At 36.5% G+C, this 26139-nt stretch overlaps 1 long non-coding RNA gene across 1 annotated transcript; it reads left to right on the forward strand.

Moving 5' to 3' along the window:
* Positions 1–225: 225 nt before the first annotated feature.
* LOC129401126 (uncharacterized) lies at positions 226–12769 on the forward strand. Its single transcript, XR_008628129.1, has 3 exons — positions 226–308; positions 7737–7850; positions 12286–12769. It is a non-coding gene; the product is annotated as an uncharacterized LOC129401126 (long non-coding RNA).
* Positions 12770–26139: the final 13370 nt, after the last annotated feature.

Raw genomic sequence — 26139 nt, forward strand, 5'->3', positions numbered from 1 at the left:
GGAGATGCTCAGGGGTTACTCCTGGCTCTGCACTCAGGAATTACTTCTGGTAGTGCTCATGGAAACATATGCGTTGTCAGTATTGAACCCGGCTAGGCTGCATGCAAGGCAAATGCCCTGCCTGCTGTGTTATTGCTCCAGCCCCATAGATTCTTTACAGACCCAACTAAAGATTCTAAAATGGTGGTTATTTAAAGTTTACATTTTGAATTTTTTTTTTTTTTTAGCTGTTGAATCATACAGGGTGGTACTCAGGGCTGACTCCTGGCTCTGTGCTCAGGTATCACTTCTGTCAGGACACATGCAATGTAAGTACCCTACCCAATGTACAAACTATATTATGTCTTTAGTGCCAGATTTTAAGTATTTAAAGACAAAAATATGTTACTTAAGCAAGGGTCTTAACCAGCCATTTCTTTCAATATTTTATTTTCATAGATACAGCTAGGAAAATTTTTCAAACTCAGAAAAAGAGAACTGTGTGTTTGTTCAGTGGCCTGCTGGGTATTATCTAACAGAACTTCAGGGAATTATCTGATTTCTATAGCAAGTGCATCTGTTTGATTGACCCGAGGGATTTACAACTTGTAGGGATAAAATATTTTGTTGGAAATTATTAGTAATGCAAATTATCCTTGTCCAGGATGATTTATTCTCTGCGTAAAGATAATTCTACATCTAGCATTTTATTACCCTATTGGCTATTAAACTGTTATATTTATTAGCAAAGGTATCTTATTACTTCTAAATGTACATATAAATATATGGCTGTTCTTTAAATTTTCTTTAATTCGAGTTATAACTTCTTACAGATTTCCTCAATAACTAATGAATTAAATATAATCTTTGACTATTCTTATTTTATATTTGTATGAGTCATTGCTGATTATTTGAAATGCTACACCTAAGAAATACAAATATTGACAAAACTAATATATGCATTAAGGGAAGATAAAGGTTATTTTATTTTATTTTGTTCCTTTTAAACAAAAAGGACTGGAGAGATAGTATTGTAGGGCAGGGAATTTACCTTGCATGTGGGCTGACCCAATTTTAATTGCCAGAACCCTGTATAGTCCCCCAGACCCCATCAGGAGTGATTACTGAGCACAGAGCTAGGATCAAATCCTGAGCACCATTGAGTGTGACCCAAAAACCAAAAGGAAAGAAAGACATATATTTCATTTTTTTCTTGTGTGTATGAATTATAAAATTCACCTTAGTTTTTGTGATTATTTAAACTAAATTTATCTGAATCATTCAGATATTTACTCTGCTTAAAAGACAAATCAGTAAGATATTTTCTTTCCTTATTGGCAACATAGAAAACATAGGCAAAAATAGTTAAGACTCTTGATGATAGAAAATGTGGTACATTCCTATGATTCTTCCAAAATCAGTTCTCCGAGCTCTCCATATTTGAGTAAAAGTATTAGCGCTTTAATAAAACTTACAACTCCTTATCATTGTTATACATTTTTGAATTAGTCTACTTATAACCATAGCTTTATCATAGATAAGTGGGGATAATACATCACATTCTATAATTTTTTTAAAGCACGAGGAAATTAAATGCCTTGTAATACCCTAATTAAAAAGGGAAGGGTTTGCTACACTATAAGCATATTTCTTCTATTCTGTTTGTTAAATGATCATATTATGTCTATCAATTTCTCCACCCTATATGCCAAAATTATGGATGAACTATCATCCTCTGCCTCTATGGGTTTTGCTCAATGAGAGTTAAAGTTGGTACTAATTGCTAATTGGGATGATAATTCTTTTTCACTAAATAATGCAAGAATTTCTACTGACTCACAAAGGAAGAAGGAATTTCTTTTTTGTTTTATTAGCTCCAGTTATGCAAAAGTTACCTATTAGCTACTTAAACAAACTTCAAAATAGTAGTTTTGATCTAAAGCATTATTATTTTAGTGCAGTTTGATATTTCTGGATCAAATTAAAATTTTTAGTTTTTTAAAAAATTAAATGTTGAAGTAAAAATTAGGACATTCCTAAGAATTTTGTATATGCATCTCAATGTGTTTACATATTATATGTATATATACATATGTATGTTATTTAAAAGTAAAATAGCTACTTTTCCTTTCTGAGATTATGAGCAAAAATCAGAGAAAAGGGGTTTTATTATTTTATTAGTACAACAAATACATAACTTCTGTGTAATATCTGTGTTAGCCACTATGACAAATACTGATGCTAGTGAACATCTGCAGAATAAGACTTGCTTCTGAATGTATTCTAGCAGGGAAATCAGAGAACAAATAGAAAATTAAAAAATCCAAACTGTAGATTTGCAAAGACCTCAACCAGGTACATGCAAATCATAGCGAGCACTAGAGCACAGAACTAGAGCATGATCCTCATGGGCTAGAAGGATGATGCATAAGAAGCAAGGCGTTTGTAATAAATAGCTTTAAATAATTTAATATTGGTTTCTTCAGCTTAAAATTTTCAACTAATATACTTTCTAATGACTATTTCTGCAACAAAAAATTATGTGGCATAAGGGCTGGAGCGATAGCACGGTGGTAGGGTGTTCGCCTTGCACTCAGCCGACCCGTGTTCGATTCCTCCACCCCTCTCAGAGAGCCTGGCAAGCTACCACGAATATTTTGCCTGCATGGCAGAGCCTGGCAAGCTACCCGTGGTGTATTCAACATGCCAAAAACAGTAACAATATTCTCAGATGTTACTTGTACTCACTGGAGCAAATCAATGAGCAATGGGATGACAGTGACAGTGACAGTGACCAAGCAAATAGAAATGCCTAATAAATAATAACCACCACTTTGGGGCTAGAATTTTCTGTCTGCATCCTCAAGTTGACTTTCATTTATATGTTTTGTACGTGTGTTGCTTGGATTTCTTTTTTTATTAAGCAGCAGTGGCTTCAAAGAGTATAAATGTTTAGAGGCATTGGTGTGCATTGCCACAGCCTGATGATGATCAAGGTGCCAGTAGATCCTTCCAGCATCTTCCATAGGTTCCTCCTTACTCATCCATTCTATCCCACCTTCCATAATAAACTCAGTTGTCTCTAGAGTGTAAGGGTTTGTTTCTATGATCATTTGATTGTGTTGTGTCTTTATTTGTAATCTATGAATATGATTTTCTGGTATTTGTCTTTGACTTTGTGATTTACTTCTTTAGCATGATGATGATGCCCTCCACTTCCAAACAGGTTGCGAGTGGGATATGTTTGCATTTTCTTCTGGTTGAATAATATTCCATGTGTATATAGATCACAACTTTATTCACTCATCTGTCATCAAGCTCATATACTATTCCTGAATCTTGGCTATGGTAACTATTGCCGTAGGAGTGATAGATCTGTTTGAGATAAGGCTTTTTTGTTCTTGGATAGATACTTAAATTGCTAAATTACACTGGAGTTCATTTTTAATTTGAGTATTTAAAAATACTATTTTTAACAAGTTTACATTCCCACCAATAGTTAGTAAATTTTTTTTTAATTTTTTTGAATTTTAATTTTTTTAATTAATGAATCACCGTGGGGGTGTAGATACAGGTTTACATATCATTGTGCTTGTATTTCAGTCCTATACAGCTTGAGTATCTATCCCTTTACCAGTACCCGTTCTCCACTGATGACCCCATCATCCCTCCCACCCCGCCTTATTGCAGAGCATTCCCCTCTGTTCCTTCTCTCCCTTTGGGCATTATGGTTAGTAATGGAGGTCTTGGGTGGCCAATGTGTTCGGTCTATAGTCTGCTCCGTGCGCGCCTCTCCCATCCCGAACGGGTCCTCCCACCACATTTTTCTTGGTATTCCCTTCTCTATCTGAGCTGCCCTTTCCCCCAGCATGTGAGGCTGGTCTCCAAGCCATGGAGCAAACCTGGTACTTATTTCTGTTATTCTTGGGTATTAGGCCTCCATTCTGTTGTTTTATATTCCGCAGATGTGTGCAATTCTTCTGTCTGTCTCTCTCTGACTCTATCACTTAGCATGATACTTTCCATGTTGATCCACTTGTATGCAAAGTTCACGCATCCAAAAGAACAAAAGCAACCGCTGATGGAGAGGATGTGGGGAGAAAGGGACCCTCCCACACTGTTGGGGGAATGCAGACTGGTTCAACCCTTCCGGAAAACAATTTGGTCGCTCCTCAAAAACTTAGAAATCGAGCTCCCATTTGACCCAGCAATACCACTTCTGGGAATATACTATGGAGAGGCAAAAAGATATAGCCAAAATGACATCTGCACATGTATGTTCATCGCAGTACTATTTACGATAGCCAAAATCTGGAAAAAACCTGGATGCCCAAGAATAGATGACTGGCTAAAGAAACTTTGGTACATCTACACAATGGAATACTATGCACCTGTCAGAAAAGATGTAGTTAGTAAATTTTTATATCCCACCAACAATGAATGAGGTTTTCTTTCCCCACATATGTGCCAGCACATGTTGTTGGGTTTTAATTTGCAGTAACCTGAGAGTGATGAAGAATGCTTTGCCCTGTGCCCACTGGCATCTGCATGTATTCTTTGGAGAAGTGACCATTTCAAATGAACTTTGTCTTCAACTATTGATTTTCTTTGGTAGTCCATTTATTGATCATTGGCTTGAGGTATTTGGAGGTATTCAGTTCTTGTTATCTTTATTTGTATCTGGTGAGAAAAGAAGCAAAATTAAAACATTTTGTTCCTATAGAAATCCTATTTATGTTTTTGATAAATGTCCAACCTATTTCATGTAACTTTTCCATATTGACATGCTATGAATAAATGCAACAATATCTGAATTTTCATTGTAAATTAAATGTATGAAGATGAATATTGGAGTGACTTTTTTTACTCTTGGAGATGAGTGTGTTTTATAGAATGTAATAGCTTCACCCTTAGTGTCTAGCATAAATGAAGTTTAAAACTCAAGACAAAAAGTTTAGAATGTATCTGTAAGTCTTATCTTTTTGAAATGTCATCACTACAAAGTATTTAAATTGGTTACTACATGTGATTCATTATGTAAAATTTCATAAGTGCAATTTCATGATCAATTTATCTTTTTTGACAATAGATGCTGTGGGAGGTGCTTAATTTTATATGCAAAACTAGTGTTACATTGTTTTCTTTATTTCTCCCTCTATTTTTTAGTCACTGTGATTTCTAATGTTATTCATAATAAATTTTCAGGCAAACAATTATATCTTTTACTATATTGCTTTTCTAGGGTTAGGTGTAGGGTTAGAAAATTGAGATATTTTTTCTTTTACATTTAACCAATAAAGTTAATTTACCTTGGTTTTTAATTATTTTCTACTGAAAAATTCATAAATATACAAAATAAATTTTTAATTATACTGAGGTTTAGTACACATGAAGTTTTTCATTTTCATTTGAAGAAGTTCTATTTTAATTTTCAAAGGTTTTCATTATTTTTCCAATCTGAAGTGTCCAAAAATCTCTTGAATTGATTCGCAAGATTGCCAAAAATTAAAATGTTTATCTGAAAGACTACTTGACAAAAGTATGGTCAGAATTGTTAGGGCATGTACAATTACTGACAATAAAAATGTTCAATAAAACATGACCATCTTTATTATTTCATACATCTCACTTTCATTCAAAAAATGTGCAAGAATGTTTTCTAGCCTAAATGAAAATGTTTAAACCTGAAATAAAAAAAAATAAAGTCTGGAAAAGAAAAATAATAACCAATAAAAAAACAACATAATGGATTCTTCATTTCTTCTAGGTATTTAGATTTGAGAAAGAATGAGAATGCATCTGTGCAACAGAGGAAGTATAATTAAATTACCTCACTCTTTCCCTAACACATGGTGTTAAGAGAAGAGAGTACTTGAGTGGTTGCTTTCCTGTGGTTAAGACCAGCTTGTGTACTAAGACTACAGTGTGGATAAAAAACAAGCATAGCACTACCTTTAAAATGTCAAACTTTTATCTTGAAAATGTAGATTTTTTTTCTCTTGGAGATTTTATTCTCTGAAACAAGCATAAAATAGTATTTCTCTAAAGTAACTTTGAGATTTCCTTTAATTTTTACCTTTCATTTATCATATTTCCATAAGATAACTGCTATTAACTTATGGAACTGATAAAATGTTTAGTAGCTAGCTAGTAAATATCTTTTTCTCAGTACTGTTCAACTGTCTCCTTTGATACAGGTTGAATTCTCTTCTCAAATAAAACAAATCTCAAATAAAATTAATCTCACTACATGATTTCTGATCTTAAATCAGGAGCAAAGCAAGACTGATCAAGAGCAAAATTATTGATATTTAATTTGTATTTCATATTATGGAAATTTACATGACACAGGACTGGTATGAGAAATATTTAATACATGCTTTCATATAGTGAAATGTTTCATAGAGATTTTTATCACTATGTCTTCAGAAGCTAAATATTTCTTTCCAAGTGTGACCAAGTAAACTCCATTTTGTCATTCAGCACAGTTTTTCCTTACAGTTAAGCTTCTATACAGAGATATGTTGTGGTTAATTCTCTCACTGGTAAGAAAACCCTTGCTAAGTTAGTTTTATTTTACATAGAATTTATATAGAATTTCTAGTTGGGAAATGGACAATAGAAGTAAAATTACAGCTTTAAAAAAGATGATTTTCAACAACTTTCGATGCAATTGCCTTTGTTAAGCTGTCCCATTATTAATTTAAAGAAAGTCCTCACCAGCTTAAAGCCTAGATTTTTAGCAATGAAAATCTCCAGATTTTGTCATAGCCTCTTTCTTCCAGCTCTGCTATCTTTCCAAAAATAAAACACAGGGCAAGTGAAAGAAACTCTGCGAGTAACTTCTCACCAAGTTATTATTATCTTGCTACATAAATATTGAAGATGTGATGGGAGATCAAAAATGACAAATGAATTCAACTTGATTACTTTATTATTACATTAGAATAGTACAACATAAAGTGTTACACTTTAGTTGTTTAAAAATCTTTTCACTGGAAAATAGTGACACATATGCTCCTTTTATGAATAAGAACTTTCTACTGGTTAGTTTTATAAACTTAGTCTGGATCAAATTATTTGAGAAATTCAACTAAGAATCTTTATTTGCCATACCATAACATTTAGGAAAATGGAGGCGGTCTTTGACAAGGCAAGCAAATATACATACTTAGATACATCTTCTATGCTATGTGTATTATACTTAAGGATGGTACCTACTGAGTAAGTGCTCCTACAATGAGGCTTTCCAGCCTGAGCAATATGTATTTTGAAGCTTATGCTATCTTTGACACTACATAATTGATTCAATTGTGTGACACCAATCAGACTATCAAAATTGCACTTGTGAAGGAAAGCCAACCGGGACAGAAAACAAAACAACTCATAATATTTTGTTGGCTTTATTTACTAAAACAATGTAACTTAAATTGTTGGAAAGTAATTTTAGACATTAAGCTAATTTTCCACTCATTTTTTTTATCACATAAGAAAATTATACAGTTTGCTTATGGTAACAGTTGTTGATTCTTTTTTCCAACCTCACCATCTATGAATCTTCCTCTTGGTTACTACCTACAAGGAGAGAATACTTGCCAATTTGCTATCAGCATTAGTTTTAGAATGCAATTTTTAGCAATTTCCTCCTTATTTGAAGATTAAGTTGCATATAATCACAAAATATATTCTAGAAATCTGAACAATTATTGTCCATTTACTGCCTTGAGGATAGTGATGATTATATATTTTTATTTCAGTGTCACACTTAGTGGTGTTAGGTCTTAGTCCTCATTCTATGCTCAGTAGCACACTTGGTGGGTCTCAGAGAACCAAATCTGATGACATGGATGGAACCAGTCAAATTTATGCATGTAAGTAATTTAAATCCTGTACTTCTCTTCTGTTCAAGTGGATGATTCTTCTAGAGGGTATAAGCTGGGTCACTTCAAAAGCATGCCTTGATTATATGATTGGCGAGAATAAAAAATACTTGGTTTAATGTATTCACTGCCCTTACTTGTATAAAAATTTAATATGCTTAAAGAGATATGACAAGAACACCATGGAAACATAAGATAAAGAATTATAGACTGAGACAAAAAGAGAAAGATGAAGAGATAAATAAAATAAAGCTAAGGGGAAGATTATTGGGTCAAGTTTTCAAAGCTGTTGCTGCATTTTTGTCTTGCTCTTGTGGAGCATTCATTCTGGCAGAAATTGTGTTATTTGTAAGAATTCTATACATGTTCTTTCAGATGTAGAACAGAACTTTGCCTCTCAGTTTTCTAGCACCAATGAAGTGAGAAAAAATACAATCATGTAATGTACAAATACTATGAACAAAATATTCAAGAAAAGCATGGTTGCATTAGAAGAAGATAAATGTCAGCCTGATGAGAAAATAGGCACCATACTAAAGTAATTAAAGTAATGCCTTTTTTTTTCTTTTTGGGTCACACCCCGAGATGCACAGGGGTTACTCCTGGCTCTGTACCAAGGAATTACTCCTGGTGGTGCTCAGGGGAAAATATGGGATGCTGGGAATAAAATCCGGGCCAGCCACGTGCAAGGCAAATGCCCTACCCGTTGTGCTATTGCTCCAGCCCAGTAATGCCAGTTTCAGTAGCATCTTAGAGTAAATAAAAAAATGACATACTTAAGAGTTTTCTCATCAGGTTCCATACCTAACATCATCTCAGATACAATTTAATAAGAGCATTTTGCATTTTGGAAAATTTACATAGGTAAAAGGGAGAGAGTCCCTGGAATTCTTGATTTCTCAGTGTAGGATGTTGGTCTCTGAATGGAATAGGGCCAGCGATTCTACTTTTCTTAGTTGAAGTCCAATAAAATCTGGGAAATAGTAGCTCTGAGATCAGATCCCTTATATCAATATCCTGAGTGCACAACTCTGTATTGGTTGTATAGGTAAAATAAGTTTCTACCATTAGATTCTCTTTCCATGGCATAAAACTTACTAGAAATCTATGCCTCATTGGCTCAGGAACCAAGGGGATAATTTATCTACAGTACCAAAATACTCTTTAGGAAACCCTTTTGGATATACTTTTAAAAATTCAGTTTAAAGGAGTGATTATAATCTTAAATTTTAATGCTATACAATCTGGTTATAATTGTTTTATCGCAGAATATTTTAAAATGCATATTAATTTATGGGTACATTAGCTCTTGACTCTCTAGTTAATAAAACATTCATAACATATTTTGTGTTGAACCATGTAATGATGTTCTAATTTTAAGGTAATTATGATAACTATATGTCAGCTTTTTAAAAATATTAGTATTTAGTGCATATTAGTCATAGAGAAAATAATGTAAAACAGAGACTGTGACCAGAAAGAAATTTCCGGAAAAATATTCTGAAAATTTTCTATTGCCTTTCTTTTAAATACTATTTGTGTTTAATTACAGAACTCACTTTATTCTTTACAAATAGAAAATATGAAAAAAATAAACAGTATAGCAATCAGAGAAAATGCTTACATTTGTGTCCCTTTTCTTATAGGTGTTTTGTAGGCAGTATTTCAACTTCAGAGATTACTTTAAAAAACAATAGAGAATAAAAAGCTGAAGGAAAGAACAATGTCAATTAGATTTTTTTGCCATTTCATATTATCCATTAATTGTTAAGCATACAACATTTTAATAGGAGAAATACTTGATCTATAATTTGTCAGTTTCCCAAATTAACCATTGATTTGAAAAAACATATCAATATGTCAAGAAGGAAATTGTACATATTTTATGTTAAATGCTTTGAATATTAATGCTCTATAATTATGAGAGAGCTGGAACACATTTTTTAAAAATGAGATAAACTATATAGTCTTTCTCTAAGGAGATGGTAACTTATTTACAGAAGAAATGGGTACAACTTAGTAATGGGAAAAGCTGTGCAGTGTCATTCTTGAATGATTTGGGGTAGAAAATAGTCCTAACATATAAAATAGAAGATAAGATCTAGTTACACTTTCTGTTACTCTATCCATTGAAAGGCTGACTTTATTGCTGGGCTAGGCCTTAGCCCAGGAGGACAGAATGCCAGATAAACTGCAAGAGAAAAAGACGTGCTGCATTTTTGTCTTGTGCTTGTGGAACATTCATTCTGGGAGCAATTATCTTCCATGTAAGAAATGCACCGTTAGACTCATGTTGTGAGGAAATCCAAGAAGGTCACATGCAGGAAAGCAGGAGCTTGACTGGACTCCAGCTGTTCACCTGTCTCAAACTAGTTACCAGTTGTGAGTGAAGAAGCTTCTAGGTGATTTGATTCAGCTTAAGCAGCCATATGGCTGCAACTTTATGAGAGACAACAAGCTGAGTGCATCAATCTCTAGACTCCTGAGTAATAAAGAATAAAGCCACTTAATTTTGGGATAGTTCATAATATAATCATTAGTAGGTAATAGGAACATCAGTATTATTATATACATCATGTTATAGGCTAATAAAACTAAATCTTGGTCAACTTTATAAGAAATATGGAACATTCTTTACATAGATCTCTTTGGAATTATAAACATTTTCTGTTGAAAGGTGAAGAGATTCAACATCTAGCCCTGCTACTATAAAAGCATAGTGTGTATAATTGGACAAGTCAGTAAACCTCTGAGGTTTTGTTTTTTTGTCATCTATAAAATGAATGAGTAAGACAGAATTTTTATAATATTGTGGAAATATAACATCCTCTCAGTTAATAAATTAGAATCACGAACTAGTAGTCCCTGGTTACCTCCACTTCCTAAAGACCTTAGCCTCTTAAGTCCCATTATGAAGAGAGGAAATAAGAAAATTATGAGCACCAGTAAAAGAGAAAGACAGAGTTTTACATACTCCCTCTGATAAATGTTTGTCTATGTTAGAATAAAAATCACGTTGTGTAAAGATATTTTGAGGCTCAACATTTTTTTTAAAGAAAATTGCATTGATGTAAGATGGTAAACCTCTTCAGATTGTTTTTCAGAATGAAACTGATGATAGCCTTCACAGAAAAGGAAACAGCACCAATACATTTTTATCTCAGAAGCCCAGCTGCTACAAAGACAATTATTTCAAGGATAGAGAGCAATACCTATGATTAACTTGAAATTTAATCTTTGAGGAGGAACTAGAATTTCTTTTTATGCCTTGTGTCCAATATGAAGAACCATCTGAATAGCGAATTCGAAGATTTTGGGTTTATTTCATGAAAAAAAAATCACTATTGGCAACTTAATACATGTAATCACTGAATGCAACTAGGTAAAAATATAAAGGTCATACTTTCATTCCAAATTATTAATAGTACCGTGGTTTAAACATGCATACAACAGCTTAAATAACAATCAAAAAAGGTTAAGTGGGAGATTACAATAAGGGTTGGCTATGTAAATAACAAAATTTTAGACTGAGAATCAGACATCCCGGCATACTCTCTTTCATTATCTTAAATTTATTGTGCTTTGGGAAATAATGGAGTTTTTTACAAATAAAAGATTTGTACCAACCCTGTGCCTAGCAAGTCTACCAATGTCATTATTCAGCAACATGTGCTCATTTGTTGACTTTTTTCATTGTGATTATATTTGAGAGACTGGTGGGTCAGTAATCTTTAATTTTGTCATTTTGATTACTTGGGTGCACCATAAAATATGACACAGCAAGTGTAAGACAACAAACTTAACTGATACATGTTACATATGTTCTGTCTGCTCCAACAAGACCAGAGCAGTTACCAGCATAAGTATTTTTATGGACTGAAGGTTAAGATAACAATTAACCCTTTTTAGCAATGCAGTATTTCCTAAAATATTTTTGAGACCATATTTGTGTGATTTGCAACACAGTTAATTATACTTTTAATACATATGTCATTTGAATACCAGCATTAGAAACAGAGTGCCTACTTTCCTCTCCCAGTATCCTAAGGACCCCTCTCATCCCACCCACTCTATTCCACACCCCTCAGATAAGCTTAGTTTCATAGACAAAAGTTCCAGTTCTCATACATTTGGGTATTTGTTGCTCACTTACTATGTTTCTTTGTAGCCTACATATAAAACAGATTTTTGTTTTCTTATATTGTGGAGGTGTTGGCCCCTACATACAGAAGAATAAAGCTAAACTAAAATTCTACAATGTTGTAGATCAAGAATAAATTGAGAAATATATTTTCCTCAAACTTTATGTATTTATTTTACAATGAAATATTTTAAATTAAGTTATGCACATTTTAGACATAATTGTACACACATACTCACATGCTTTGAAAAACTAAAATAACTATAAACTTGCTTTATTTTTTAGGGAGATAAAGAAATTTTGCCACACTTGGAGACTGCTCCGGGTTTTTGCCTGGCTTAGTCCTCAAGCTTTACTTTGGACTCTGAGTGGTGAAAACAAGGGTTGACTGCATGCAAGGCAAACACCATAACCTCAGTAGGAATTCACTGGTTCATGACTCATTTTTTTTGTACTTTGTTTAATTGAGATATTCTGGAACTGAAGTGGTAATTATTCCAATATGGAGCTATTGAACTGTGCTTTAGTGTGAACCAATTTTAACTTTCCTATTTCTGTCTCATCTCTTTTTTTGGTAGACTTTTGGGTAGTCTAGAAGTAGAAGTTAAGCAAAGTAGAAGAAAGAAAAAGATGGAAATGATATGAGAACATCAACATGGAGAAGACTTGCCTTCTTAGAAGAGGATTAAGATTACATACATGCACAACACATACCATAGTGTAATCTGATATTTTTTCCCTTCCTGTCTTCATTCTCAAAACCTCATGTATTTTTAATTTTAATTTTAATTTTTATTTTTTTGGTTTTTGGGTCACACCTGGAGATGCACAGGGGTTACTCCTGGCTCTTCACTCAGGAATTACTCCTGGCGGTGCTCAGGGGACCATATGGGATGCTGGGATTAGAACCCGGGTCGGCCGCGTGCAAGGCAAACGCCCTACCCGCTGTGCTATCTCTCCAGCCCCCTCATGTATTTTTTAAATGTTTTATCAGGATTTCTTCTCTCCCAGTTAACTGTGCAATCTTTGAGGGCAATAAATATGTTTTAATATCGTATATTATTCTATTGAGTTTGCTGAACAAATTACTGATGCTGGACTTAGAGAAGTAGATGTGACTCCTAGGACAGACAACACTAGAGATGATACAACAGGGTTTTACTAGATTTCTATTGTCATTAAAACAAATTGTCTCAAACTCATTGGTTTAAATAGCATGTTGTTTATTTCTTTGTTTATCATAGAGCTTTGAAAGCTAGAAATCCTAAAATCAACCAATGGCAGAAATATATGATGAATTCTCACTTAATATCCCCCATGGGTTATTGGAAACTGCAGTTTTAAGTACATTAACACACAATGAAACCAGGTCCTTGAATAATGTCTTGTGCATGGTCAGCCTTTTTTTCCCCCACATCATTGGACATCACAGAGAAAATTCAGGAAGTATATTAGTTATGCATTTCCAATAAAGGTTATTACTCTAGGAGGTTAAATTTCTTCTTATTTTATTTCTCCCAATCCCCCTCCATTTTTTTTTCCATTGGGAGTTTCTAGTTCAGAGAGTATCTCTTGGGTCTCTTTAAAAAAGGGGCAAGAAGGCTGGAGAGAGCTAAATACAGAGTGCATGCTTTTCTTTTAGGAAACCTGGGTTCAAGCCTAAAAATTGCATGAGCCCCTGAATGCGATCAGGAGTGATTCAGGAATGTCCCTGACCACCTCTGGGTGAAACCCAAAACCCCAGAAATAAATATATAAAAGGTAGTCCTCACTCTGGCTAGTAACTCATTTATGACATAACTACTTTGTGGAAGTTATAATTTTTATGCACTCTAGTATATCCCTTTAAGAGTTTCATTTAAGTGACTGCAGTCATGCTCCTGGCTCAAAAACAGAGAAGACTCAAAGTAGGAATTTGAAATAAGAGATCCTCAGCTACATATTGTCTTGATCCACCAGGAATGACAGTTTTTATAAGCCAAGAGAAACCATCCTTAACAAAATGTCATTTTAAAACATTTTGATGAATTTCTTATCAATTTTGCTAAGTCAAGGACTTTACCTTAAAAAATCTTTACTAACCTGCATGTTGACATTTAACATAAAATCTATCTCTAGCTTTTCCTATAAAAGAACGAACAAGTGCTATTTTCTATATTTAGCTCAACACTGACATTCAAGAGTGTTTTATTTCTCTTAAAAATCTGACATATTTAAAGATGTCCCACTTCCTTTTCATTCTTTCACTTTTCAAATGCACCATTGACGCGTTGTTTTCCTCCCTTTGCTCCCAGGCAGCAAACAAAAATGGAACATAATTATTACCCTACACATGTTAAGTGAGAATTATAACATGCGTTAGACACAAATGGTCCACTCTACAAACCAGATCTTTTGTGCACAAGATTGTTTCCTGTTTCCAGTTCATCAGACTTTGGCCTATTTAAAAATGAAGGAAACATTTTCATTACTTCCACACACTAGCCACCATGAAAGGCTAAAGGAGAAGATGAAAATTTTGTTCAAATTATTCTCCTCATTATTATGCATAACTGTAAACCATTATAAATGTGAAAATGCATCCGAGGCTGAGGGACACCTTCTAGTACTCTAATGCATCTCAATTGTGAGACCCTCAGCGTAATCTTTGTGACTTTATCTGGAAGAAGAGAAAAGTGCACTAATAGTGTCTCTGGGGTCTGAGTGTAAGGCTTGTCAAGAAGACAATGTCCTATCTTCTAGAGGCAGAAGCATATTTTCCATCTGTTTGTAAATAATATTTATGCTACTACCTGAATACATGGTATTTATTACATGTGTACTCCAACTCTAAAATGTTTATTGCCTGATTACCAAGAACAAATGCAACTAAAAACTGTGATTGCCTCCTTGAATAATATCAGTAAAACAGAAAAAAATATTTTAGGACCGAAGTGATAGCATAGAGGGTAGAGTGTTTGCCTTGCAAGTGGCTGACCCAGGTTTGATTCCTCTGTCCCTCTTGGAGAGCATGGTAAGCTACAGAGAGTATCTCACTCGCATGGGAGAGCCTGGCAAGCTACCCATGGCATATTCTATGCCAAAAAACTGTAACAAGTCTCACAATGGAGACGTTACTGATGCCCGCTCGGGCAAATTGGTGAACAATGGGATGACAGTGCTACAGTGCTATTTTTCCTAAATTGAGGTAAAAATGAAATGAACAGAGTAAGGAGAAAACTTACCGGACAATTTCCTATCCATAACACCAATTGACGGGTTTATATAATCTTCAACCGCTCACATTTCTTATTGTTTTAACTTTTCTGCTTTCATTTATTTGAGATGGGATCCTTGTCCTTTTTTCTGGTGTTGGAAAATGATTTTATAAAGCATTCTTCTTGGGTTGGGAAGATATTACACTGTTAGGGTTTGTACCTAACTTGTGGGAATCACAGTTTGATCCTGGGCCCCTTGAACATGGCTGGGTATAGACCTGGTAGCTCAAAAGCATCCTCGAGATGGTTCTAATGTTCCCTAGGCCCTAAGATTCCCAGAATCACTGCATTCTCAGGCTCCAGCACCCAGTGCTCTACCTGGTTGACTAAAAATCATCAGGAGTGGCTCCCTGTTCCCGGAACACTGTTTTTGATAACTTTCCCCACTCCTCAGGAAAGAATACAAAAATATGAATCTAGATAGACAGTCTGAAGTGTCTACCAATGGAGATATTTTCTTATGACTTAAGATTTGGTACTTCCAAGCCCTCCTCTATAAGAGATAAAATAATGGCAGATCATGTAGACTATAAGAAGTAACATAACAAAAATATTATGTTATCCGTTATTCTGGACCTGTTACCATTTCAATCCACATTGTATTTCCATAAAATTGACTAAAGAATATTAATACAACATAAATTCTATTGGTTTAAAGGTCAAAAATGTAGCAAAATAAAAAAGTATATAATTTTAAATATTGTTTAATTCTTTTATTTTAGCATAGTCTTTTATTTCTGAGATTAACACTTCAATTTTCTGGAATTAAAATATCTATCATTTTATGAAATGGTAATTATACTACTGGAGTAGTTTTCTTATTTTGTCATCTTTGAAAAAATATTGACTATAAATAAACATTATATTAATTGAAATAAAAAGTTTGCAATTCTTGAATGAAGTCAGTGGATTTTTGGCTTGTTAAAGACAGCCTAGTGAGTGGATAGGAAAATCCACTTGGCTTCATAAATCTTTGAGTATAAATTGAAAAAAGATGCAACAAAACATACAAAGACACTCTGCTATTAAAATAGAATAATAAAATACTATTATATGTGTATTGTCTGAGGCTATATATTTTTTAAATTGGATTACACATTTTTTTAACTATTCTTTCCATAGTGAATTTTGTTTCATATGAGGATGAAGTGAGAAAACATACACACACATAAAATTTTGTAAATAAAACAGTAATGAGAAGTAGGGTGTACAAGGCACAGGAGGAAAGGTGTAGCAGGTAAAAGAAGGAACTCAGAAGCAAAAATGTCAAAGAGAAATTAATGACTTGAAACAAGAAATTTCTGTGTTATCCTGAATGGAAAACACTTTTTCTCTTATAGGCTATTACCATTGCTTTATATGAATTTCAAATGACAAAGTTAACAGCTTTGTTGCTAGGTTTAGAAAAAGGAGAGGTAATTTTTCTCTTCTACTATTACAATATTTCTCTCCAGAACCCTGTGTAAATAGCCCGGCATTTTCTGTACTAAATTATAAATCTACCCTCCATATAAATGCGCTCTATTTAGATTTTTAGGGATATCCTTATTTAACTCCACATGTGTAGGGAGCCATTTTACGTTACTGATGTTATCCTATCACCATTTGTTTATCACTAGCTAACACCTATGCCACACCTAGCAAAGGTTGTCACTCCTGATCTTACTGATCTTATCCTATCACCATTTGTTTATCTCTAGCTAACGCCCATGCCACACCCTGCATTTCTATTGGGGGTCCCAGCATGCATACTATACCACCTCCTCCCAGCAGGGAGGTATAAATACTGTAACTGCCATAGAATAAACACCTTTTTTCCCTCCGGGCTCTGCATCTGTTCATTCGGCTGTGTCCCCTTCTCAGCCCCATAAAGGGTTCTCCCTGCTGAACAGGACAAGACAGCCACAATGACCTCCATACCTGGCGCCCAACAAGGGGCAACAGGGGACCACCGAACTCCCGGTCTGGTTCACGTCAGCCGACGAATTCACAGAAAAACTTAGTATTTCTGAGGGTTGCTTCTTTCTTGGCACACACCCTGGTACAGGAATGGCCTTCTTACCCTCTGATTCCTCCACCTCTGTCTACTCCTGGGAATTCCTCGTTATTTACATCTTTATTCTCGCTATTTCTGCTTTTTCTATTTGGAAATTAATAAATGAGATTCTTAAGGCGCAAAAAAGACAGCCAGAGATTCAGCACCTTGTTTCCAAATTTGAGACTTTTTTGAGGAAAAAGTATAAGAGTTCCAAGGCTCCCTCAGTCTTTGGGGATGAGACACCCCCCCATGCAGGGGACTGACTCCTCAAATTCTACTACTATAGACTCTGACTATCCTGTTCCCCTATCTAAGACCTCCTGAGAGGAGGCATCCGAGACTTTATCCTGTGACTTCTGATATCCCTGATCCCTCTTCCCCGGAACCTAAATTCTTGCCCCCGGAGGACAAGGCTACCCAGGTAGATGAGGAGGCGAGGTGTCAGCCCTCAGCTCCTCGGCCTCCATTGGGAACACAGCCACCCCCTTACCTGTCCCATGACACTGCCTTTTTAAATCTCCTATATGACACCAGTGAGGCAGTCCACCAGCTTACCCGAGACAATGCTGCCTTATGTGCAGTTCTCCAACAGAAACAGGAATATGTCCAACTTTTGACTCAAATAAGGCAGCTGGTTCAGGAACTAGTGAGTGCCCTGCAGCCTTCTACCCTCTCCCAAGAATCTAGTGCAAACTTGGTCTTTCCTCCACCCCGCCACACTCTAGCTTCAAAACCTATGGCTGCCTTCCCAGTTACCAGGTCCCATTCTCGGCCCCCAGTGACCCCACCTCTGCCAAGGCTCCACCTGATGATGATCCCTCAGACAGAGAAGTTGAGGAGGCCTATCAGCCTGAGGAAGGGGCACATTCCGAAGAGGAAAATTCCCCTCAGGACGTAGCTCCGCAGGCACCAACTCGCCAAAGCTACCATAGATTAAAATTCAAAGACTTGAAATATTTAAAGGCTGCTGTCTCTTCTTGTGGCCCCACTGCTCCTTTTACACTTGGCCTTTTGGACTCCCTTAGTGAGGGATGGCTCACGCCGAACGACTGGTTCTCAGTCGCTAAGGCTGTCCTGAGTAGGGGAGACTATCTCTTATGGAAAGCAGATTATTTAGAACGATGTCAAGACATGGCACGCCACAAGGTTGCGGAAGGAGGCTCTTCCTCATCCTGGATCTTTGCTAAATTTCAGGGCCATGCACCATTCTATTCTAATGAGGTGCAGGCTCAATTTCCCCTAGGGCTACTTACCCAAATACAAATGGCTGCCCTCCAGGCCTGGAAGGGACTTCCCTCTAAAGGGTCAGTAGTAATATCCTTAGTCAATGTTCCGTCAGGGAGCTAATGAACCCTATAGTGATTTCATAGGACGCCTCACAAAGGCGGCTGAAAAACTTATGGGAAATGAAAAGTCAGATAATGAGATGATGCAACACTTGGCCTATGAGAATGCTAATCCCATCTGCCAGGCCGCACTCTGCCCCTATAAGCGTGGGAAGACCCTCTCAGAATACATCCGGCTGTGCTCCAATGTCTATCCCACCACCCGAAAAATAGGGCTTGCTATAGGGGCTGCCTTCAAACAGTTAGCTATTCCTTGGGTCTCCTGATTGCAGCTATCCTGGGACTCATTGCTGTAACCACCATTGCTGTTATTGCAAGAATAGCTCTTCAAACCTCGGTCCAGACACCCAACTTTGTCAAAACATGGCAAAATGACTCTTACCACCTTTGGACAATGCAGGCTACTGTCAACCATGATGCTGAGCGATGATTGGACACTCTACAGCAAGCGCTAGTTTGTGTCCAGGGCCGGGTTAATATCTTAGAGTAACAAATGAGAATGTTTGAGTGTTTAAGGATCATCGGTTTGATTTGTAGGACCTCATCTTCCCCCAGTCCTTTACCTTGAGGATGCCAGGCTCCCAAGGATTTATTCTTGTGGATCAGGTTGCCAGGCAAAGCACTGCAAGGGAGGGCTGATACCTGGGCCTACCTCCCTGTGAGGTATTCCCGTATAGCTTAGAGGTTACTCCAAAACCAAGGATTGATGGGGCCTATGAGGAGCCCCCTGCATAGACCCGATCATCCTTTCCTTCCTCTCCCTGCAAAAATGGAGTCTTTATGTCACAAGGGATACCGGACATTGCCTCCCCTGACTACATTTAATTTAAAACAAAACAGGGGTAGATGTAGGGAGCCATTTTACGTTACTGATGTTATCCTATCACCATTTGTTTATCACTAGCTAAGGCCTATGCCACACCTAGCAAAGGTTGCCACTCCTGATCTTACTGATCTTATCCTATCACCATTTGTTTATCTCTAGCTAACGCCCATGCCACACCCTGCATTTCTATTGGGGATCCCGGCATGCATACTATATCACCTCCTCCCAGCAGGGAGGTATAAATACTGTAACTGCCATAGAATAAATGCCTTTTCTCCCTCCTCCGGACTCTTCATCTGTTCATTCGGCTGCGTCCCCTTCTCAGCCCCACTAAGGGTTCTCTGCTGAACAGGACAAGACTTCCTCATCGACCTCCACACACATGATAAAAAAAAAATTACTTGTCTTACTCCAGAAGATATTTGTTCTGATTGCACTTAAAAATTTTATATTCACCCATGTTAAACAATGCAAAAAAAACGAACAGCTGACCTACTAACCTTGCAATTCAATGAAGAGTTCACTTGCCTACATTAAGGTGATTGACTTTGACTGCACATTGCCTTGATGACCTGTGTAAGTTCAGGCTTTTGATTAAGATAGTTTGAATGTCTGGTTACAAGTTCACTTCCATGAGTATTCTCTGAGCATGAACCCAGGAGTAAGACCTGAGCACAGAAAGGTGCAGTCCAACCTTCCGTGTGCCCCCAAAAGTTTTGAAATGAGCCATTATTTTTAGAATATTTAATGCCTAATGGTAGAATATATTTAAGGATATTTCTTTGAAGGTTGGTTAGAGTTGTATTTGGAGTTGTGTTAGAACTGCTGCTAATTCAAATCTTTTTCTAGACAATCATGAGAGTATTGAACTTAATTTCGAGTTCATTATGGAGTGTTATTTTAAACACTTCCTTATTAATTGCATTTTTTTCATGGTGTGAGAGCCCATCAATTAATAATATTTAAGAAATAAAAATTAGGAAATGTATTCTATCCCAACTCTGGGCACTTTTATTTCTGGTTTAAATATGTGGTGACATTTTTAGATAATTTTCCTTTGCTTGGAACTATGTGGTAATGGAGTTGAGAACACAAAACTAGCAGTCATTTTACAGAAAATAATATTTCAACTGTTCTGTTTCGTAATGAGCGATGTCCTGCTCAATTGTCATTCACTTTTACAATCTTAGCAATAGCCATTGACCTAATCACAAATATGAATGTCAAAGTATCACATATCTGGGGCTTGCTTGCACATGGCAGACCAGGATTCAATCCCCAACATCCCATATGGTCCCACAAGCACCGCCAGGAGTAATTCCTGAGTGCAGACCCAGTAGGAACACCTGAGCATCTCCAAGTGTGACCCAAAAAGAAAAGGAAAAAAAATGTATTGCATATAATTTCTACACCAAGTATATTTCTTAACACCATTTTCTGTACTTTCCTATTCACCATTCTATCATAATTCCGTTTGTCTAAGACTGATTCATGTGATTATCATTCCAAAACAACATTAAAAAATCCAAGGAAGTACTCTAACTCCTTTATTTAATTATCTATTTCTTTTGGTTTATTTTGGGGCTCATACCCAGTGGTATCAGGGCTTGGTCAGACTCTGTTCTCAGGGTTAACTCCTGTATTGTTCATGGGATCACTTGCAATACAAGGAATTGAACTGAGGTTGGCTGGATTCAACACAAATATTTGGCACTATTAGGCCAGCCCCAATTATTACTATTACATGTGTTATTATGCCAATTCTGATCATTCACGTTTGAATAAGACGTGCTTGTTCACAAGCTCAGACATTTGCTTTTCTCTACGTCAATATTCTCTATTCTATATAGTATTTTTTTAATTGGGTTTTTGGGTCACACCTGGCAATGCACAGAGGTTACTCCTGGCTCTGCATTCAGGAATCACCCCTGGTGGTGCTCAGGGGACCATATGGGATGCTGGGAATCGAACCCCAGTCGTCCGGTGCAAGGCAAACACTCTACCCGCTGTGCTATTGCTCCAGCCCCACATTCTATATAGTTTTTAGTGATATTTAAGATTTATCTCTTCTAATATCTCAGTTTTTTCTTGATTTCTTCTATCTTTGAAACTGCTTTAAAAGTAAGGGGAAGAATCTCATAACTACTACTTAATTTTTCTCTAGTTGTTTCATGTGCATTATTGAGTTCTGGAATATTGTCCCCAAGAGAGAATAGTCAGTACTTATATTTGAATATAGTCCAGTTTGGGGGATTATGGCAGTTGATGAATTATGGCTCTTTTTAAGGATTTAGTTGTAATATTCCCAATCTTGGTCATCAAAATCCATTTCTTTCAAAAGCAATTTATATAAAAACAGTTGTATTAAAAAAAGCATTAAGACAGGGAGTTCTCTAAGAAGCATCAGTGGCTTTCATCCTGGGACTAAAACCATCACATTCTTCAAAATATTACATATAAGAAATTCAGAAGGGAGTGCTTTAAAGGCATATATAACAAAATTCATATTTAGGCTTTCATCTTTATCTAAATATATCAGTGCTGAAGAGACAAGACCATAAATAGAAAGAAGCCCTCAAGGAAGCAGCTGTGGATGATGAACAAAGAACAATGTAAAAACAGTAAGAAAGGGGCTGTGGGAGCACATGTTCATCATTTGAATAATATTTTCAGCCACAGGAGAGGATTCAAACTACAAACACTTATTGCGCATTTAAACGAACAGAGCTCCCTGTCCAAGTATATAGGTTTTAGGGAATGAAATAAGAAACAGTACAACATTAAGGGCAATCAATCAACTAATAAATTATCTATGATTTCTTAGAGAACTACTACATAGTTTGCACTGTTGTAGGTGTTTCATATATATCATCTTGCTGGGTAATTGCAGAGATCCTAAGAACTAAGTTGTTTTTGCATTTATGCCTTAGAAACTTTTCTTACCCAAGGTTACACAGTAACTGAAGGAACCCCAACTCAAAACTGGTCTCAAATTCCATTCTATATTAGGTTATATTATTTATTGATGCACTGAAAACTCTACAAAACAAGAAAGGGTTCTCAATGAAAGGCCTCTGAGTGTTGAGAAAATTGCAACATTATGACAGGGAGAGGAAGGCAGGGAGGAAGTATTGAAGAGGTCCTACGTAACTGTCTGCATGATAAAGGGCAAGAATAAATCAAGCGCATCAATGCAATTATGGGGTTTTCAGTATTTTTGAGGTTCAGAGAGAGATGAGAGAAAAGGCACACCACAAACCATCATTGTCCTGAGTTTTATAGTGATAGGTGCCAAACTGGAAAAGAACATCAGATTTATAACTTAGGAAGCAATAAAGAAAATAATTATGAGGAATCCATTAATACGGGCACAGAAAGGTTTATAATGAGATAAAATTATCTATCTCCTCAATACAACCTAAAATATACAAGATAGGACATGTGGAGATGGTTTTTTTGAGGTGGAATTCATAATTTAATTTTATGGTAAGACAGTAAGATGTTAGAGCCACAGAGGATTTACAGAGGGTTCCACCCTTGAACCCACCAAGGGTGATTTCTGCTCTAATGTTTTCTTCTTTCTGGGGAAGGTGGGCAGGGCACACCTAGAGGTGCTCAGGGCTCACTCCAGGCTCTGTACTCAGGGACCACTCCTGGCAGTTCTTGAGGGACCATAGAGGTGCTAGGGATCGAACCAGGGTTGGCCACAAATAAGGCAAGTGCCCCACCTGCATACTATCTCTCCATCCCATCTCATGTCACTTTCAGAAACTCCTGCTCTGCTTCTCCTGTACCCATTCTCACAGGGTGTGGTTTCTGAAAAACCAAAGTCAGGAATAATGAGCATGCACAGTTCTTTGAAACCATGCTGTGCACCTGAAAACAAAGAATTCTCAATACAAACCACTCTACTGTCACTACTAGTGTCTAGAAAACAAAACACCTCTTTCTGAGATTCATTGTCACAGGGCAAATAAGATCACTAGGTGTTTAGTGGTAGACTTGGGTTATAGACAAGGGTTATCGGTTCAGATTGGGAAAAGAGGGTTTGGACATGAAGGCAAGAACATCCAGACATTTGAGCACCTGATCCATTATCACTAAGAAGGGAATAGTGTGGGAGGAGAGAGGAGTGAGTCTCAGGCTGGGAGCTTTCCTTTGAAATGTTATCCTTCTCCGCACAAAGGCCCGTTCTGACTCTTCTCTCAGGCAATAGGGTAACTGAGTAGGCCATTGCGTACCATTGGGAATACAGAGAAGTCCAACTAAGAGAAAAGAAAGAAATTACTTGGGTTTTGTATCTGTGGCTACAGACACAGGATGCCTTTCAAGCAGCTGGCAATGAGTTACCTTTTTTTCCCCATGTGCAAGAAAGAAAACTTAATTTTAAAACTAATTTTCATATTCGTCAATGACATCGCGTTTAATCCCAATGACCCTGGTTGCCTTTGTGCCTCCATATCTAAGCAAGCTGATGAAAGTCCTAGCTAACTCTTTTGGGACCAGTGGAGAAATCAATTTCCAGGAATCCAGTCTTCAAAATGAAACCTTCACCCTCAATGCTTCCTTCAGCCAAAAACACCAAATCTTTAGCCCCCCCTGCTCTTTCTCAGGTTATTTCAGAACTCCTTTGGTTTCCATATTAACACAGCTTTATTATATTCATCATAGAAATTTTCTTGTTCCCTGGGGGCACATTCAATGCTCATCAATCTTCACATCCGACCAAATTTGGTGGGGATGTTCTATACTCATTCTATGTGACAGCAGCAGGTGTGGTTTCTCTAAAAGTGTACTTGCCCTTCTCCTGGTTGAGTTGTCTCTCTAGCCTAGAAACCTGAGCCTGAGTTAGCTCTCAGTGCTTCATTATCTCATCTCAGAGACAATGATCTCAGAAACATTGGAACCTTGTTCATCTCAAGGGTCTTTTTATTTCCTCCACATTTATTCTCAAAAGGTTCTATTCTGCTAAAATTCCTATAACATCTATTCTGCTAAAATTTCAAGATTAAAGTTAGAATCTTAAAAATTGATCTCCAATGAACATGGTGGAGATACAAGTTTGTGTGATCACAATTTCTCTCCTAAGTGCACCCGTGCCTAGAAGCCTTTCATAGTCTTCGACAAGTTTTGGTGTTCCGAACACCCACTGTGGAATACTTTGTTCAGTCTCAATTCCTTGCCTAAAAATGACTTGCCAACTAGCACTTTTTCCAAAAGAACTTTTGCCCCTGTGTTTTGCTTGTTTTCTTTTCCTGGAATTGCATGCTGTTAAGTGGTATGAGTGCCTTATATAACTTAACTATGAATCTCTTAGCAGGTGTTCACTGTGCAAATACCTTCTCCTATTTAGTAGACCATTCTATAATCTTATGCTATTTATATATTATTGGTGGGTATAAAAAAGATTTTCAATTGAATACTACCCCCCCACACACATAATTTACCTTTACTTTTATTCTCCCTGTCGTTGGGATTAAGTCTCCATTCTTTGTCTTATCCCTTTTGCAATTTCACTTTTCTATCACTTCATCACCCTTTTCTAAACCCTTTTGCTACTATTTACCTTTCTGTTACTCTAATATGCATTTTTTGAATTTTGTATAAAATAATCATGCAGCATTCGTAAATTCAGATTGAGTCTTTTTTTCCTCTCTGAATAATAATTTTGAGACTTATTCATGATATAAAATTAGGCCCGAAGACATGCATGAGCTGGTGATGCACCCACCTTGTATGCCACTGACCTGGTTAAATTCCTGGCACTCTGTATGGTCTCCTGAACCTTGCCAGGAGAGATTCTGAGCATAGACCAAGGAGTAAGCCCTGAGCACCAGTGGATAAGGCCCAAAACAAATGGCAAAATTCATTTTTGTAGTAGGAGTGGAGGCTCCTAAACAGTGCTAAGGGAACCAAGAGATCACTTAGTAATGCTTTGGTGCTCCAGAGCTATAATCCTCAACACTCGGTACCATACTGCACCAGGGATAGAAACATGCCAGAAGGGATAAAGAAGACAAGAATGTGATCCTACTGCATCTCAAATTGATGTCTTTCCTAGAGAAAGTATTCAAAAGATAAGGCAATGTAGTTAACAGTAGAGGTTTATTAAAAAGATGGTACATATCCCAGGCATAGGTGTGGGAGCACTCAGAAAAGAGTTAGACCGTGAGTTTTAGAGTAATGATTACTAACTAGAGAAGTCAACTAAAGCAACACATATGGTTAGCATGACTAGGCTTGTGCTAAGTTTGTGAATATGTCAATATGCATGTCTGTAGAATATCATTGGTTTGTCCTTTCTCCCTTGTTACAGAGAGCTTAGGTTTATTGGGTTACACCCATGACAATGCTCCTGAGGCACTTCCATTCCACTGTATTTATCTGTAAACTCCTTTCTATGCTTTCTTCCCCAACCGGTCTACTACCTTTCCCCCCCTAATCAGACTCTGTTAACTTGTAAGGTCAGATTCCTCAGAAATCTATAATTTTATATGTATGAGTAAAATATTGCCTTTCTCCTCTCCTTATGTCTTTTGAATAGTTTGTTTAGAGCAATGTCCTCTTTGTATTGATACAGTAAGACAGTAAATATTATGCTTTTGTAACTTGGGATTTAATTGGCTTTGGATATTATTCCTTCCTGGACATCTGCTTTCTCAACTTAAGCCT

This window comes from Sorex araneus, chromosome 1 (genome assembly GCF_027595985.1).
Source record: "Sorex araneus isolate mSorAra2 chromosome 1, mSorAra2.pri, whole genome shotgun sequence".
NCBI classification, from domain to species: domain Eukaryota; kingdom Metazoa; phylum Chordata; class Mammalia; order Eulipotyphla; family Soricidae; genus Sorex; species Sorex araneus.